The following is a 14,922-nucleotide window of genomic DNA, read 5'->3' as shown; positions in this document are numbered from 1 at the left end:
CCCCTACTAATTCTTCCCGGTTTATGAGTAGCAGGTCAAGAAGAGCTCTGCCCCTAGTTGGTTCCTGCAGCACTTGCACCGGCAAATTGTCCCCTACACTTTCCAAAAAACTTCCTGGATTGTCTGTGCATTTGTGTATTGCTCTCCCAGCAGATATCAGGGTGATTGAAGTTTCCCATGAGAACCAGGACCTGCGATCTAGTAACTTCCGTAAGTTGCTGGAAGAAAGCCTCGTTCATCTCATCCCCCTGGTCCGGTGGTCTATAGCAGACTCCCACCACGACATCACCCTTGTTGCTCACACTTCTAAACTTAATCTAGAGACTCTCAGGTTTTTCTACAGTTTCATACTTGAGCCCTGAGCAGTCATACTGCTCCCTTACATACAATGCAACTCCCCCACCTTTTCTGTCCTGCCTGTCCTTCCTGAACAGTTTATATCCATCCATGACAATACTCCAGTCATGTGAGTTATTCCACCAAGTCTCTGTTATTCCAATCACATCATAATTCCTTGACTGTGCCAGGTCTTCCAGTTCTCCCTGCTTGTTTCCCAGGCTTCTTGCATTTGTGTATAGGCACTTGAGAAAACTCGCTGATCATCCCTCTTTCTCAGTATGAGACAGGAGTCCTCCCCTCTCACGCGCTCCTGCTCGTGCTTCCTCCCAGTATCCCACTTCCCCACTTACCTCAGGGCTTTGGTCTCCTTACCCTGGTGAACCTAGTTTAAAGCCCTCCTCACTAGGTTAGCCAGCCTGCTTGCGAAGATGCTCTTCCCTCTCTTCGTTAGGTGGAACCTGTCTCTGCCTAGCACTCCTTCTTGGAACACCATCCCATGGTCAAAGAATCCAAAGCCTTCTCTCAGACACCACCTGCATAGCCATTCATTGACTTCCACAATTCGACGGTCTCTACCCAGGCCTTTTCCTTCCATGGGGAGGATGGACAAGAACACCACTTGCACCTCAAACTCCTTTATCCTTCTTCCCAGAGCCACGTAGTCTGCAGTGATCTGCTCAAGGTCATTCTGGGCAGTATCATTGGTGCCCACGCGGAGAAGCAGGAAGGGGTAGCGATCCGAGGGCTTGATGAGTCTTGGCTGTCTCTCCGTCACATCATGAATCCTAGCTCCTGGCAAGCAGCAGACTTCTCAGTTTTCCCGGTTGGGGCAGCAGAGAGATGACTCAGTCCCCCTGAGGAGAGAGTCCCTGACCACCACCACCTGCCTCCTTCTCTTGGGAGCGGTGGTCGTGGAACCCTCAGCCCTAGGACAGTGCATCTCATACCTTCCAATTGGCGGAGTCTCCTTCTGTTCCCTTCCCTCAGATGTATCATCTAGTCCACTCTCCGCATTAGTACCTGTGGAGAGAACATGAAAACGGTTACTTACCTGTATCTGTGTTGCTGGTACATGGACGCTCCCCTTTCTTCTTCTGTAGGTCACATACTGCCAAGTTTCTTCACCGTCCTCTTGTCCCCACAGTGCAGCCTGCTCTGAATCTTCAGAACGTTGTGTCCGTAGAAGCATATCCTGACATCTGTCCAGGAAATCTTCAGTTTCTCTTATGCAACGCAGGGTCGATACCTGTTGCTTCAGACCTTGAACCTTCTCTTCCAATATGGAGACCAGCTTGCACTTTGTACAGACGAAGTCGCTTCTGTCCTGTGGAAGAAAGATAAACATGGCACATCCAGTGCAGGTCACAACAGCTGAACACTCCCCACCCATATTACCTTCCTTCTACGAGCTTCCTCAGGAGTTGTAGTAACTACTCAGAGAAGCTGGCAAGATGTAAGCCTCAGTGGCTCTTCCCAGGCGAACTCCCAGGCAAACTCCCTCTGTTAGCCTCTTTGCTGTTGGTCGCTCAGCTGGTTTGCAGCTGACTGGCTTTTTTTTATAGCAGTCAGGCCCACTCAAGGCTCACCTGGAATAAAGCACTCCCAATTCACACTTTTCAAACAACCAATCAAGCACACGGTCAAACTGTCAAACTGTCCCCACAACAGACACTCAGATACTCACCCTTCTTTGCGTGAGGAGTCTTACTCAACTCTACAAGACCTCCCAACATTGCTAGCATGGAAGCAACAAGGGGGAAATTTTAAGGAAATCCCCTAACATAAACAAGGCTAATGAGACCTCTCACATGAGGAAAGTGACCTCAAGGTGACCCAAATACAAAAGCATTTCACCTGAGTTGTTTTTAGAGGAACTGGGGATCAGTCATAATAATAATGATATCAATAATTAACGGTTGCTCTCCCTTTCCCTTATTCTTTTTCTTCTTATTTAGCCAAGATCTGGTGTTTCCCCAGAATCTCCATCTCTCGGCTTCAAGGTGATGCAAGTCTCTTCCTTTCAGGAATCAGGGCCTGCAGCAGAGCTAATCTGCAGGCAAGCCAACGAACACAGCTGGCCTGTAGAAGGCTGCCTATTTGGCTACCTCAGCTGACTGGTGAGAAGAGTCAGTAGACTGTCTCTTAAGATACTTTGAGCAACCACCAAATTATTTGTCCATGATTGTAATAGCTCCTATGGTTGTTTGTTCCCAGTCCTGCTCCTGCCTTTCTTCAGTCCAGGTAACCCAGCTCTAATTCAGGTTCTAGCCCTCAGCTCTGATTCCTAGTTACTGGAGCCTTCTCGATCTACTGGGCCTAACCGCCCAGATCCTGGTCTGGTCTACCCTAGGAAATTATGACAGTTTAACTACACTAGTCAGGAGCAAGAATGCAGGAACCTTTGTAGCAGGAGGGGGGGGGGCGCCCAAGGCCAAAGTGGCGGGGAAATTAAAATACTACTTCAATATCCTGCGAACAACTGTAACATAAGTAACCAGAATACTGGTTAAATGTAGTCACATTGTAACATTATGGTATAATTATAGTATGAACAAAACAAATAATCCTTTAGTTCTAAACATTGAGACAGCATTTTATTTTTGCACTTTGCACTTCATTTGCATTTATTTTACTGCATATACTCCACTATTAATATTGCACTATTATTAAACTTTTACTTGCAATTTTGTAACATTACAGTCCAACCATTATGGTGTGTATATATATATAGTAAATCTCCTTGAAAAAAAGGCATCAGTAAAAACAAAACAACCACCAACAACTTTGAAGGGAGGTAAATGTGTCCCCATACAAGAGCTACCATATAAAATGATTTTTTCAAATGTTTTATAAAAATCAAAATTGAAAATACATTTTTAGAAAATCTAGCAAACACCATCAACTGGCTGTAGCAGAGAAAAGCAATACAGTATCTAAGCCAAAAATATAAGATTAATGCAATTTTGATCATGCAGTTATCTAGTTATCTATTGCTAGTGGATACCTAGGAATGCATCCTATCTTATCTCATAGTGCCTCTTGGCCTTTAGCAGTATGATCATGTTTTTCCCAGAATGCATATATTTCTTTTGTTAAAAAGTGGGGAGGCATGGCCTCCTGACTGACCCAGTTCGAGCACCAGTGGTCAGGAGTGTGAAAAATCCACACCCCACGTGGAGTTGTTAAGCCAACCTAAGTCCCTGCATAGACAGTGCAAGGTTGACCGAAGAATTCTTCTGTTGACCTAGCTACCACCTCACACATAAATCCCTGCAGAAGAAAAGAGAATAGACTGGCTGAGAGAGCTGGGAAAGACAGAATGTTGAAAATGAGAGCTGTGGTTTTGAGTCTATTTTTCCCTTCTTTTTCAGAAGTGTTGGGTCTGGTCTACACTGAAGGAACTGGGTATGTGTAGTAAAAAGAAGAGATTAGTGGGGGTGGGGGAGAACGACATGGTAACAGTCTTCAAATACTTGCGGGGGGAAAGATGGATAAAAGCTGTTCTCTCTTGCCACAGAGGGCAGGACAAGAGGCAATGGGTTCAAACTACAGGATAGCAGATTTAGATTTCAGAGTAACAGCCGTGTTAGTCTGTATTCGCAAAAAGAAAAGGAGTACTTGTGGCACCTTAGAGACTAACCAATTTATTTGAGCATAAGCTTTCGTGAGCTACAGCTCACTTCATCGGATGCATACTGTGGAAACTGCAGAAGACATTATATACACAGAGACCATGAAACAATACCTCCTCCCGGTGATAGCTTATCTAAAGTGATCACTCTCCTTACAATGTGTATGATAATCAAGTTGGGCCATTTCCAGCACAAAACCTGGATTTGTGCTGGAAATGGCCCAACTTGATTATCATACACATTGTAAGGAGAGTGATCACTTTAGATAAGCTATCGCCAGCAGGAGAGTGGGATGGGAGGAGGTATTGTTTCATGGTCTCTGTGTATATAATGTCTTCTGCAGTTTCCACAGTATGCATCCGATGAAGTGAGCTGTAGCTCACGAAAGCTTATGCTCAGATAAATTGGTTAGTCTCTAAGGTGCCACAAGTACTCCTTTTCTTTTTGCAGATTTAGATTAAATCTCAAGAAAAACTTCCTAACTGTAAGTAGGACAATGGAAGGTTGCGGAAGCTCCTTCGCTGGAGATTTCCAAAAGGAGGCTGAATAGCCATCTGTGTTGGATGGTTTAGACACAACAAATCCTGCCTCTTGGCAGGGGATTAGACTAACTCTATGGTTCTATGATTCTACACACAAAATTAAATCAGTTTCAAAAGACTTCTTTAGCTAAACTGCTGCAGTTAAACAGGTGTAACTCCCCATGTGGGCATTACTTTCCACAGGCAAGTAGAGTGCCATAGGAATCCAAGTCACATGGACTTTTGCTGAAATGTAGGACCTGCATTTCAGATCCTCAAAAGGTATTTAGGCATCAAGTCCCAACAGTCATTGGAATTAGGCTCCTAAATACTTTTGAAAAGCTGGGCCTAATGAGACCTAGTCTCCTGCAATAGTTAGAAGCTTCTGGAAATTGCATCCTTAGCCAATTCTTTGACCAAAATGAGGCTGCCAGGTACTTGGAGCAAGTGATCAAATGTTACTAGATTGCGTGTGCTTCCATTTGTGGGTCTCAAGAAGGACATGTAAAATCAGAGGTCATATTTGATTATTTTGGCCTCATTTACATACAGCTGTCCTCAAAAGCATACAGTACTAAGAAGAGAGCTATTACAGTAGCAGATTCCCTGAGAAATAGAGTTCTCATGTAATCATTTACACTTGAAGTTCAAATAAATGCATTATACAGCCCAATAATTGGTTCTCGGTGCACTAGATTTTTTCAAGGCAGAGGGATTATTGAAACCCATGTGGTTAAGAGAGCCAAATAGAAAGTATGTATTGCAATTTAAACAATGTTGTTTATATTTAGAGAATATAAGAGGATTGCCACGGACAAATGTGGGGTCAGAATAGTCATTTAAAAACTGGTTGTTTTCAGACCCAAAGTAGTATTCTTACCAAATACAGTGAATCATCTACTCGCAAACTGGATTTTTCAGGGGCCTAGTGTAGTTAAGTATCCTGATTTCTCGCTCAGGCCCTTTTGAAAATTCCCAACTTCAGACTTTGTTGGCAAATGCATTTGCCTTTATTCTAAGCATTTGTCTTTTCTTGGTTTAGGTTTTCTTTTTTTAAGGTGTGCAACTTCTAGCAGCCTGGCTTCTGGTTCCCTCTAGTGTCACGAAGTTTGCTATTCACCTACTTATAACAGCAGAACTGAAGTGCTGACGGAAGTGGGCCTTTTCAGAGTTTTATAGTAAATCTTCTAAACGTTGTTTGCAGTAGAAAGATGGCAAACAGGTTTTCGGTTGTAAGCAATATTCCACCTTGGCAGGATTTTTTCTCAAATGAGGTTTGGATTTATTTTGAGCCTGTCCCACTTGGTTTTGCACATATGACTGCACCTGCTCCTGGTAGGCAGCCAGAAAAAAAGGAGAGAGTATAATGACTCAGGGCAGGTCTACACTACCACGAAGATCAACGCTCTGAGATCGATCCACTGGCAGTCGATTTAGCGGGTCTAGTAAAGACCCGCCAAATCGACTGCAGATCACTCTCCAGTCAACCCCTGTACTCTACCCCCGATGAGAAGAGTAAGGTAATGTACGTAGCTGAAGCTGCGCAGTGTAGGTCGACTTAACACAATAGTGTAGACATAGCCTCAGCTAAACCACTATTATGCATCATGTGGAATCAGGCTATTAAACTGGCATTAGGCTCTGACAATACAGGCTACCTCCACACAAGCCAAGGGAGAATTCCACTAGCTGTCAAGCAAAATAGGGCTTATCTCCTCTTTGTAAGCCAGCTGGCCTGGTGGGATTCAGCAAACCTGGCCTCTGCTGCTGAAATAGAGTGTTGTGTATTTATGAACCACAATACATTCAGCAACAGCTGATATGCAGCAGAGGGGCTGCTAGACCTGCCCGGCTCAGCAATTGCATCTCAAAGATATAGGGGTAAGGTTGATAGTAGAGGGCATATTGCAGAAAAGGAGGGAGCAATAGCACTAAAAGGAGTCACCATTACACACACCCTTATTCTCCTCTTCCTTCCCTGGTTCAGATTTGGATGTGGGTTTGGGTAGCCCTTATTTTGTCTGAACCAGTTTACTTATTGTTAACAAGCACCAAATATCTTGAGGAAGACACAGAAATGTGTTCATGAATAAGACTGTGTCATAAATATAAAGGGAAGGGTAAATCCCTTTAAAATCCCTCCTGGCCAGAGGAAAAATCCTCTCACCTGTAAAGGGTTAAGAAGCTAAAGGTAACCTCGCTGGCACCTGACCAAAATGACCAATGAGGAGACAAGATACTTTCAAAAACTGGGAGGAGGGAGAGAAACAAAGGGTCTGTGTCTGTCGGTATGCTGCTTTTGCTGGGGATAGACCAGGAATGGAGTCTTAGAACTTTTAGTAAGTAATCTAGCTAGGTATGTGTTAGATTATGATTTCTTTAAATGGCTGAGAAAAGAATTGTGCTGAATAGAATGACTATTTCTGTCTGTGTGTCTTTTTTGTAACTTAAGGTTTTGCCTAGAGGGATTCTCTATGTTTTGAATCTAATTACCCTGTAAGGTATCTACCATCCTGATTTTACAGGGGTGATTCTTTTACTTCTATTTCTATTAAAAGTCTTCTTGTAAGAAAACTGAATGCTTTTTCATTGTTCTCAGATCCAAGGGTTTGGGTCTGTGGTCACCTATGCAAATTGGTGAGGATTTTTACCAAACCTTTCCCAGGAAGTGGGGTGCAAGGGTTGGGAGGATTTTGGGGGGAAAGACGTGTCCAAACTACGTTTCCCAGTAAACCCAGTTAGAGTTTGGTGGTGGCAGTGGATATTCCAAGGACAAAGGATAAAATTAATTTGTACCTTGGGGAGGTTTTAACCTAAGCTGGTAAAAGTAAGCTTAGGAGGTTTTCATGCACGTCCCCACATCTGTACCCTAGAGTTCAGAGTGGGGGAGGAACCTTGACAGGCTACAAGTCTTTCATGGAGGTCACGGAAGTCACAGAGTCCATGACTTTCCGGGACCTCCGGGACTTCTGCAGCAGCTGGTGTGGCTGACCAGAGGGACCCCCTGAGCAACTGGGGTGCCCCCAGGACAAGCCACACTGGCTGCTGCTCTGGCGGCCCCAGGTAGATAGTCCCGGGCGCTGCCCTGGAGCACGTCCAGAAGCAGCAGCAGAGCTTTGGGCCATGCTCCTCCACCAGAGCAATAGCAAGAGCAGCAGGAGGACCCTGGGCCTCCTCTCCACAGCAGCAGGAGGGTGGGCCTCAGGCTGCCCCACCCAGCAGTGGCGTTGGTGTCCTGGGTTCCCCCCTCCCAGAGTGCCCACCCCCACTCCGGGATCAGCAGCGCCCCCGGAAGTGCCCCGCCCCAGCACTTAAGATTTAGTTAGGGGTATTTTTAGTAAAAGTCATGGACAAGGTACTAGCCTGTGATGATTTGGTTATTGCGCATGACCTGTCCATGACTTTTACTAAAAATACCCATAACTAAATCGTGGCTTTAGTCATGAACATGGAGAAGAGTATCTCAGGGTGCAAAGACTCTGTCTGCCCTGAGAAGAGACCAGCCACAGCTCCAGTCTCTGACCGTTTCCTCTGCAATGCAAACCATCCCACAGAAGTGGGGAAGAAGTTAAGCCCCTAGTCCCACTGTACACCTCCACGCTTGGTGAGAAACAGAGTGGACTTTACCCTGTACCCCATGAACGGAAAAGGGGTTCATTCATGCTGAAACTGGGAAACCTGGGCCTTCCCAAAGCACAGTGCCCCCTGGTGCTTCCACCCAAGAATTGCAACTCTGCACTGCCCCCAACACAGAGCTAGGGTGAAAAACTACCGCTGAGCCATTACTGGCTAAGTTAAAAGCTCAGATATTCAAAGATTTGGAAGTTCAGAATTATGAACATTAATGCCCTGAGCTGACAGACAATTTGTACACTTTGTTTCACATATACAAGAGGAGCCCTTCCTCCCTCAACTAGACAAATCTATAGGAGAGAGGTGGCTTATGATCAGAACATCCTTCTTCAACCACAGTACATTGATCCATCTTTCCTTATAAATCGTACTTCCGACTCCTTATGAACCCTGCATCTATGTTGGAAACATGATGGAATATGTTGATGTGGAACATAAGAAGCAGTCGGAGCCAGAGGTCATCACCATCCCATTGTCATTAAAGAGAGGTGGAAGAGTACTAAATGTACATTAGCATGTGTGTTTCAGAGTAGCAGCTGTGTTAGTCTGTATCCGCAAAAAGAACAGGAGTACTTGTGGCACCTTAGAGACTAACAAATTTATTAGAGCATAAGCTTTTGTGAGCTACAGCTCACTTCATCGGATGCATAGAGTGTGTGAGCTCATGTGTACCTGTGGCTACTCTCTCCCATGTATTCTGCCCAGGCCCAGATTATAATAGTTTCATCTTTTCCTATTTGTGGGTGTAAACAAAGGTAAATACATGGCTAGGTAATGTCTCTCCAGGGGTATATATGCAACTCTGTCCAGTAACGTATGAAGACACAGGTAAGTACATGAGTAGGCATTTGTCACTTTGGTTAACACAGAACATGGATGTGCAAGGCATGGGAGAGGATGCAAGGATCCTCACCAATGCAGGGGCCTAGCACAATCTCAGCCCCAGTAGAATTATAAACCCTATAAGGGCAGGAGCCTGATCCCTCCAATCTCTAATGACCAAAGAGCTGACAGTACACATTGCAGTCTGTCAAGGGGTGTAGCAGATTCCACAGCAGTGCAAGTCTACCCTGTGCATTGGACTTCCCATTATGCAATTTACTGTAGCATCACACTAGCTCCATACAAGAGACGGGGTAGAGCAGTGTGAAGTTTTTTCCCCCACTATTGGTCATTCAATACTGTACGCAAATTTGGGTTGATATTTGCAAATAGTTTTGGGGGGAGGGAGTAAGGTCAGGCTGGGGGGAAAGAGTGTGTCCAAAAAAGTGGAAACTTTTCAACTTCTCATTTCAAAGCAGTTTGTTTTTAAATTTAGCTAGAATTAACTTTAAAAAACAAAATATCAAAACCAAAAGGTTTTATTTCAGGTCAAACAAAATATTTTTTTCAGCCTGAAACAAATTATTTTCAGTTTTTCATTTCTGGCAAGAAAAAAAAATAGACAAAAAAAGCTCTGTTCTTTCGGGTCATCCTGAAGTGAAAGCCAACCCCAAAATAAATTATTTGCCTGGCATTGATGAGGAGTCATTTGGAGCTATAATGTTTTTAATGAAATTTTATTTGCGCTCTTTTTAGAGGATGTGGGCGAGCAGCTGAAGCATCGATATCTGGAGAGCTTGTTCTCAGTCTGATTCATTGGCAAAAATGAAAATGATGGACAAGAGTGGAGGGAAGCAGGAAAACCAGGTTAAGAATAGGAACTCACTCACTTTATTTGCTATTTACTTTCAAATTATTAAATAAGTTACAATGGAAAAGCCTCTCATTCCTCCCTTTGGGTAGTCTAGTTCATCTCCTAACACAATTTCCACAAGGTGGCACTGCTCCGTCAATTTCTTCTCTTCTAATCCCTGTATTAACTAACATTGATTTGGCTTTGAACCCAATGGACAGATTCCACTGAGCATTTCTTTAAACCAAATTCCTTTTATTTTATCCTTAGCTTTTACTCTATTGTTTCTATTTGATCATAGTTCACTGTATGTGTCTCCATACTATGCAGTACCTTGTAGAGATTAAAAAGTAAGAATTCAATGCATCAGAGCTTCTGAGACAACTGCAGCAGCACCAAGTGCGAACAACATTGCGTTTCTGTTCTGATTACTTTCAAACCTATATCTGCTCATACCAACAAATGTGATACAAGTGGGAAAGCTTTTCTTACCATGCAGATCTCTCTCTCTCTCTCAAAGTGTGAGCGAAATTTTCTTAGGATGGTATACTATTGGGAAAGGAAGTGTTCCAATAATAAAGATTCAAGCCATGTAAACATTAAAAGAAACTGACACTGAGGACCTAATCACATCAGCCACGCCATCAGGGGCTCGTTCACCTGCACATCTACCAATGTGATATATGCCATCATGTGCCAGCAATGCCCCTCTGCCATGTACATTGGCCAAACCGGACAGTCTCCACACAAAAGAATAAATGGACACAAATCTGACATCAGGAAACATAACATTCAAAAACCAGTAGAAGAACACTGCAACCTCTTTGGTCACTCAGTAACAGACTTATAGGTGGCAATTTTGCAACAGAAAAACTTCAAAAACAGACTCCAGCGAGAACCTGCTGAAATTTAATTGATTTGCAAACTAGATACCATTAACTCAGACTTGAATAGAGACTGGGAGTGGCTGGGTCATTACACCAATTGAATCTATTTCCCCATGTTAAGCATCTTCACACCTTCTTGTCAACTGTCTGTAATAGGCCATCATGATTATCACTACAAAAGTTTTTTTTCTCCTGCTGATAATAGCTCATCTTAATTAATTAGTCTCTTAGCGTTGGTCTGGCAACTTCCACCTTTTCATATTTTCTGTATGTATATATATATCCTCCTACTATATGTTACATTCTATGCATCTGATGAAGTGGGCTGTAGCCCACGAAAGCTTATGCTCAAATAAATGTGTTCATCTCTAAGGTGCCACAAGTACTCCTGTTCTTTTTGACACTGATGTAACTATATTGATGCAATAGAAACCAGTGCAAGGAAAGCTTGTCTCAAAGCCTATTAATTTGATGGCTTTGTTTCTTTTTGACCAATGAGAAATTTGCTTCCTTTCTATGTGTAGACTGAGACGGATTTGGGCATTAGATAATATTTAGCCCTGCCATGAGTGCAGGGGACTTGACAAGATGACCTCTCGAAGTCCCTTCCAATCCTATGTTTCTATAATTAAGTAAATATAAAGTTTGCCTATGCACAACTGCCTCCCAATATCCAGACTACTTTATTTCTTCAAAATCTGTTCCATCTTGTCCCTTAATTACTAATTTGGATTATTTTTTCCTTTCTTTGGATTCCAAAAGGTGTTGAGCAGTTGCAGCTGCTCCATGCCCCTGAAAATCAGATCAAGGTTTTAGTACCCAAGTTTGAAAATGCAGACCCACATAGCTTGCGCATGGCTATGCAGCAACATAGTACCAGCACCTGGCTTAGAACTCAGGGACTCCTGACTACTGCTGGGTGAAATTTTCCAACCAAAACTTCCTTTGGGTTAAAAAAAACAAAACAAAAAAATCCTACATGTTTTGTTTTGACATTTTCACAAACCAATGTTTCAAAGTTTTGGTTTCAAAATATCCTTTAATTTTTAAATATTCAAAAATAGTCAAACAAAATGCTTGTAATCATAACATTTTTCAGTGCAAAACTATTTCAGTGCAAAACTTTACAGAATTGCCAGTGACCTGAAAAAAATATCAGTTATTTGCCTAAATCTATTCTTGATTTCCAGCCACCACAGGATCATGCAGCTTCTCGATGTGTGCTGCTAACACTCAGTTAAAATATACTACAGTTTGAAAACAGTAGTTTAGTGTCAACTTTATTCGGGTTTCAGGATAATTTTCTTTTAAGACCCAATTATAGTTTGGAGTGAATTATGTTTACACTTTGTATTTATTTTCTGTAATTGTCATGTGTATAACTGTCATTTTTTTTTTATTATTTAATGGCCAAACTGAAAAATCAGGAGGCATGGGGGAAATCATTTAGCTACACACTGAAACTCAGTTATTTCTTGTTTCTGAAATGCAAAGTCAACTGAAATGTTTAAGAATCAAAATGACTTTTTTTTTGGTGGGGTGGGGGGGGAGGGGGGAAGAGAAGAAATCCTCTATTTAATTCAGCCAAAACTATTTGCCACATTTTGGCTGAATTTGCAGATAGTTCCATTCCCCCCTCCTACACGAAACTGAAGCAAATTTATTATTCAGCTGAAAACTTTTTCCCAGCTCTACTTCTGAGGTTTTTTTCATATCTTGAGACTTGAAGGAAGACAGAGTCTTTGCAGTTTAGAAATTCATCTTCTCCTGCTGCTTTCCCATTTGAAGTTACCAATAAAATGTGTCTTCACAGTACAAAATGGTGTGGTGGCACAGTGGGAATTCCAACAGGCAACATGCCATAGAAGCAAACATAATGCCTCCGAGAGCAGCATGGCCATGGTCTACACCTCTGGATAGTATGGATAGGTCTACACTGCAGCTGAGAGGTAGAATTCCCAGCTCAGGTAGGCATACATGCAGTACCTGAGCTAGCATGCTAAAAGATAGTACTGTAGCCATGGCAACATGGGCAGTGACTCAGGCTAGCCACCTGACTACAACCCCTTCCTAGGTACATACTCTGCTGGCTAGCTCAAGCCACCACCCAGGCTACTGCAGTCACACTGATATTTTTAGCATGCCAGCTCATGTATGTCTACCCAAACTGGGAATTACACCTCCCCACTGCAGTGTAGACATACCCTCTGTAGCATACATTGTTCTGAAATAGGGCCAGCTCTGCCAGCTGGAGTAGCATGGGGAAGGCTGTTGCCCTGTCCCCTTGAGGCTAGCACCATGTCATGGGCAGTGGGTATTGTAGGCAGATGTAGGCTGTGCCTCCCCAAACAGCCGAACATGGCCCTGCCATGCTCCGCCCCAGGCCAGGCCCCATCCTGTGGTTCCCAATGCTCTGTCCTGGCTGACCCGGGCTGGCTGTCCTGCCTTCCGCAGGGACTCAGGGCAGCTGGTGCTCGGGGGCGCCAACGCCCGACCACCTGGCAGCACTGGGGCTCCCCCAATGGCAGGGTCACCAGCCGCCCATGCACCATGTCAAAGGTATCAATCATGGTTGGTAACTTTACACATGCATCTCTGCTCGATTACACTGAGAGCACTCCCTCAAAAGGTCGAGCAATCAGTCACAATAGAACTGCTTAAAACATGCAAATGTTTGGGTTGGGGTAGAGAATTCTTGGTAAAGGTCCATAATTACAGAATGTGCTTCTTCAAGGAGATGGGCTGAGCCCAAGTCTAACATTCTTTAGAGTCCATTACAATACACACCTGTTAGAATAAACTGTAAGCATGTGTGGCCATCCCTCCTGGTCAATCGATGAGGGAGGCCACACCTCCTCATGGTCACACTCTTGTCACAGAACTCAATCAGGAGGGAAATTAGCTGTCTTTAAAGCGATGGCCCTCAAGCTGAGCCAAGCAGTAACGAGTCTATGTGCCCTGGCCCTCAGGCAGGGCAGGGCACCAAACAGTTAGGGGACTCTTGCCTGCAGTCAGGGCACAGCAGCAAAGAGTTGGCCATCCTGGATCTGGCAGATGGCCAACAAATGCAGGCCTCTGGGCCTAGAGGGGAAGGCTGCTATCCCATGGTTGGGGTGGCAGGAGGTAAAGCAGTGGTCACCAACCAGTTGATCGCGATCTCTGGCAGCACAGCAGGGCTGCCGCTAAGACAGGCTCCCTGCCTGCTCCAGCCCCAGCCCCATGATGCTCCCAGAAGTGGCCAGCACAGCCCCATGGGGGTAGGGGTCTCCCTCTGCGCACTGGTCCTGCCTTCAAGCACTGCCCCCACAACTCCCATTGGCCGGGCACAGGGAGCTATGACCAATGGGAGCTGCAGGGGCAGTGCTTGCAGAGAGGGGTAGTGTGTGGAGCCTTGTGCCGCCACCACTCCCCCAGGGGCTGCAGGGGTGCATTGGCCCCTTCCGGGAGCATCATGGGGCCAGGGTAGGCAGGGAGCCTGCCTTAGCAGCAACCACGCTGCACCGCCAACCGGGAACCACGAGAGGTAAGTGCAGCCTGGTGGGAGGCCACACCTCAACCTCCAGCCCTGATCCCCCTCCCAGAGCCAGCACCCCGTACCTCTTCCTGCACTCCAACCCCCTGCCCAAGCCCAGAGCCCCTCCTGCACCCAAACTCCCTCCCAGAGTTTGCACCCCTCATCCGCTCCTGAACGCCAACCACCTTCCCCAGGATCACCCCAGAGCCCCCTCCCACATCGCGAACCCCTCGGCCCCAGCCCAACCCCCTACCCCAGCGAATGTGAGTGAGAGTGGGGGAGAGCGAGTGCTGCAGATGGGGGGGAATGGAGTGAATGGGGCGGGGCAGATCATGGGTTGCCCTTACATTCAAAAAGTGATCTTAGGTGTAAAAAGGTTGGAGACCACTACTCTAGATCATACTTTAGGCAAAACAAATAATATCAACCAATTATCTTACTGTGGTAACGTTGGCTTTTTTTCAATCAAGTCCTTGTCAAAGATCATTTAAAATTCTGCTGAGTTTTGCAGCTGTTGATGCCTCAGAATTGGCATTTGCTAATCCAAGGTACTGGGTAATAAAGGCCCCCGGGAACAAGTGTCTCAACGATGTGCCTATTTTAAGCATATTAATTTATAGCTCCAGGTGTGATATTAAAAATGTGGACCTCAAGAGATGTGACAACACTTTAATGTCTAGGCCAATACTCTATCTGTATGCATGGAAATGATCATTTGCTA

The sequence above is a fragment of the Eretmochelys imbricata genome, chromosome 9, assembly GCF_965152235.1.
Source record: "Eretmochelys imbricata isolate rEreImb1 chromosome 9, rEreImb1.hap1, whole genome shotgun sequence".
NCBI classification, from domain to species: Eukaryota; Metazoa; Chordata; order Testudines; family Cheloniidae; genus Eretmochelys; species Eretmochelys imbricata.
Note: the sequence above shows the minus strand (reverse complement) of the source record.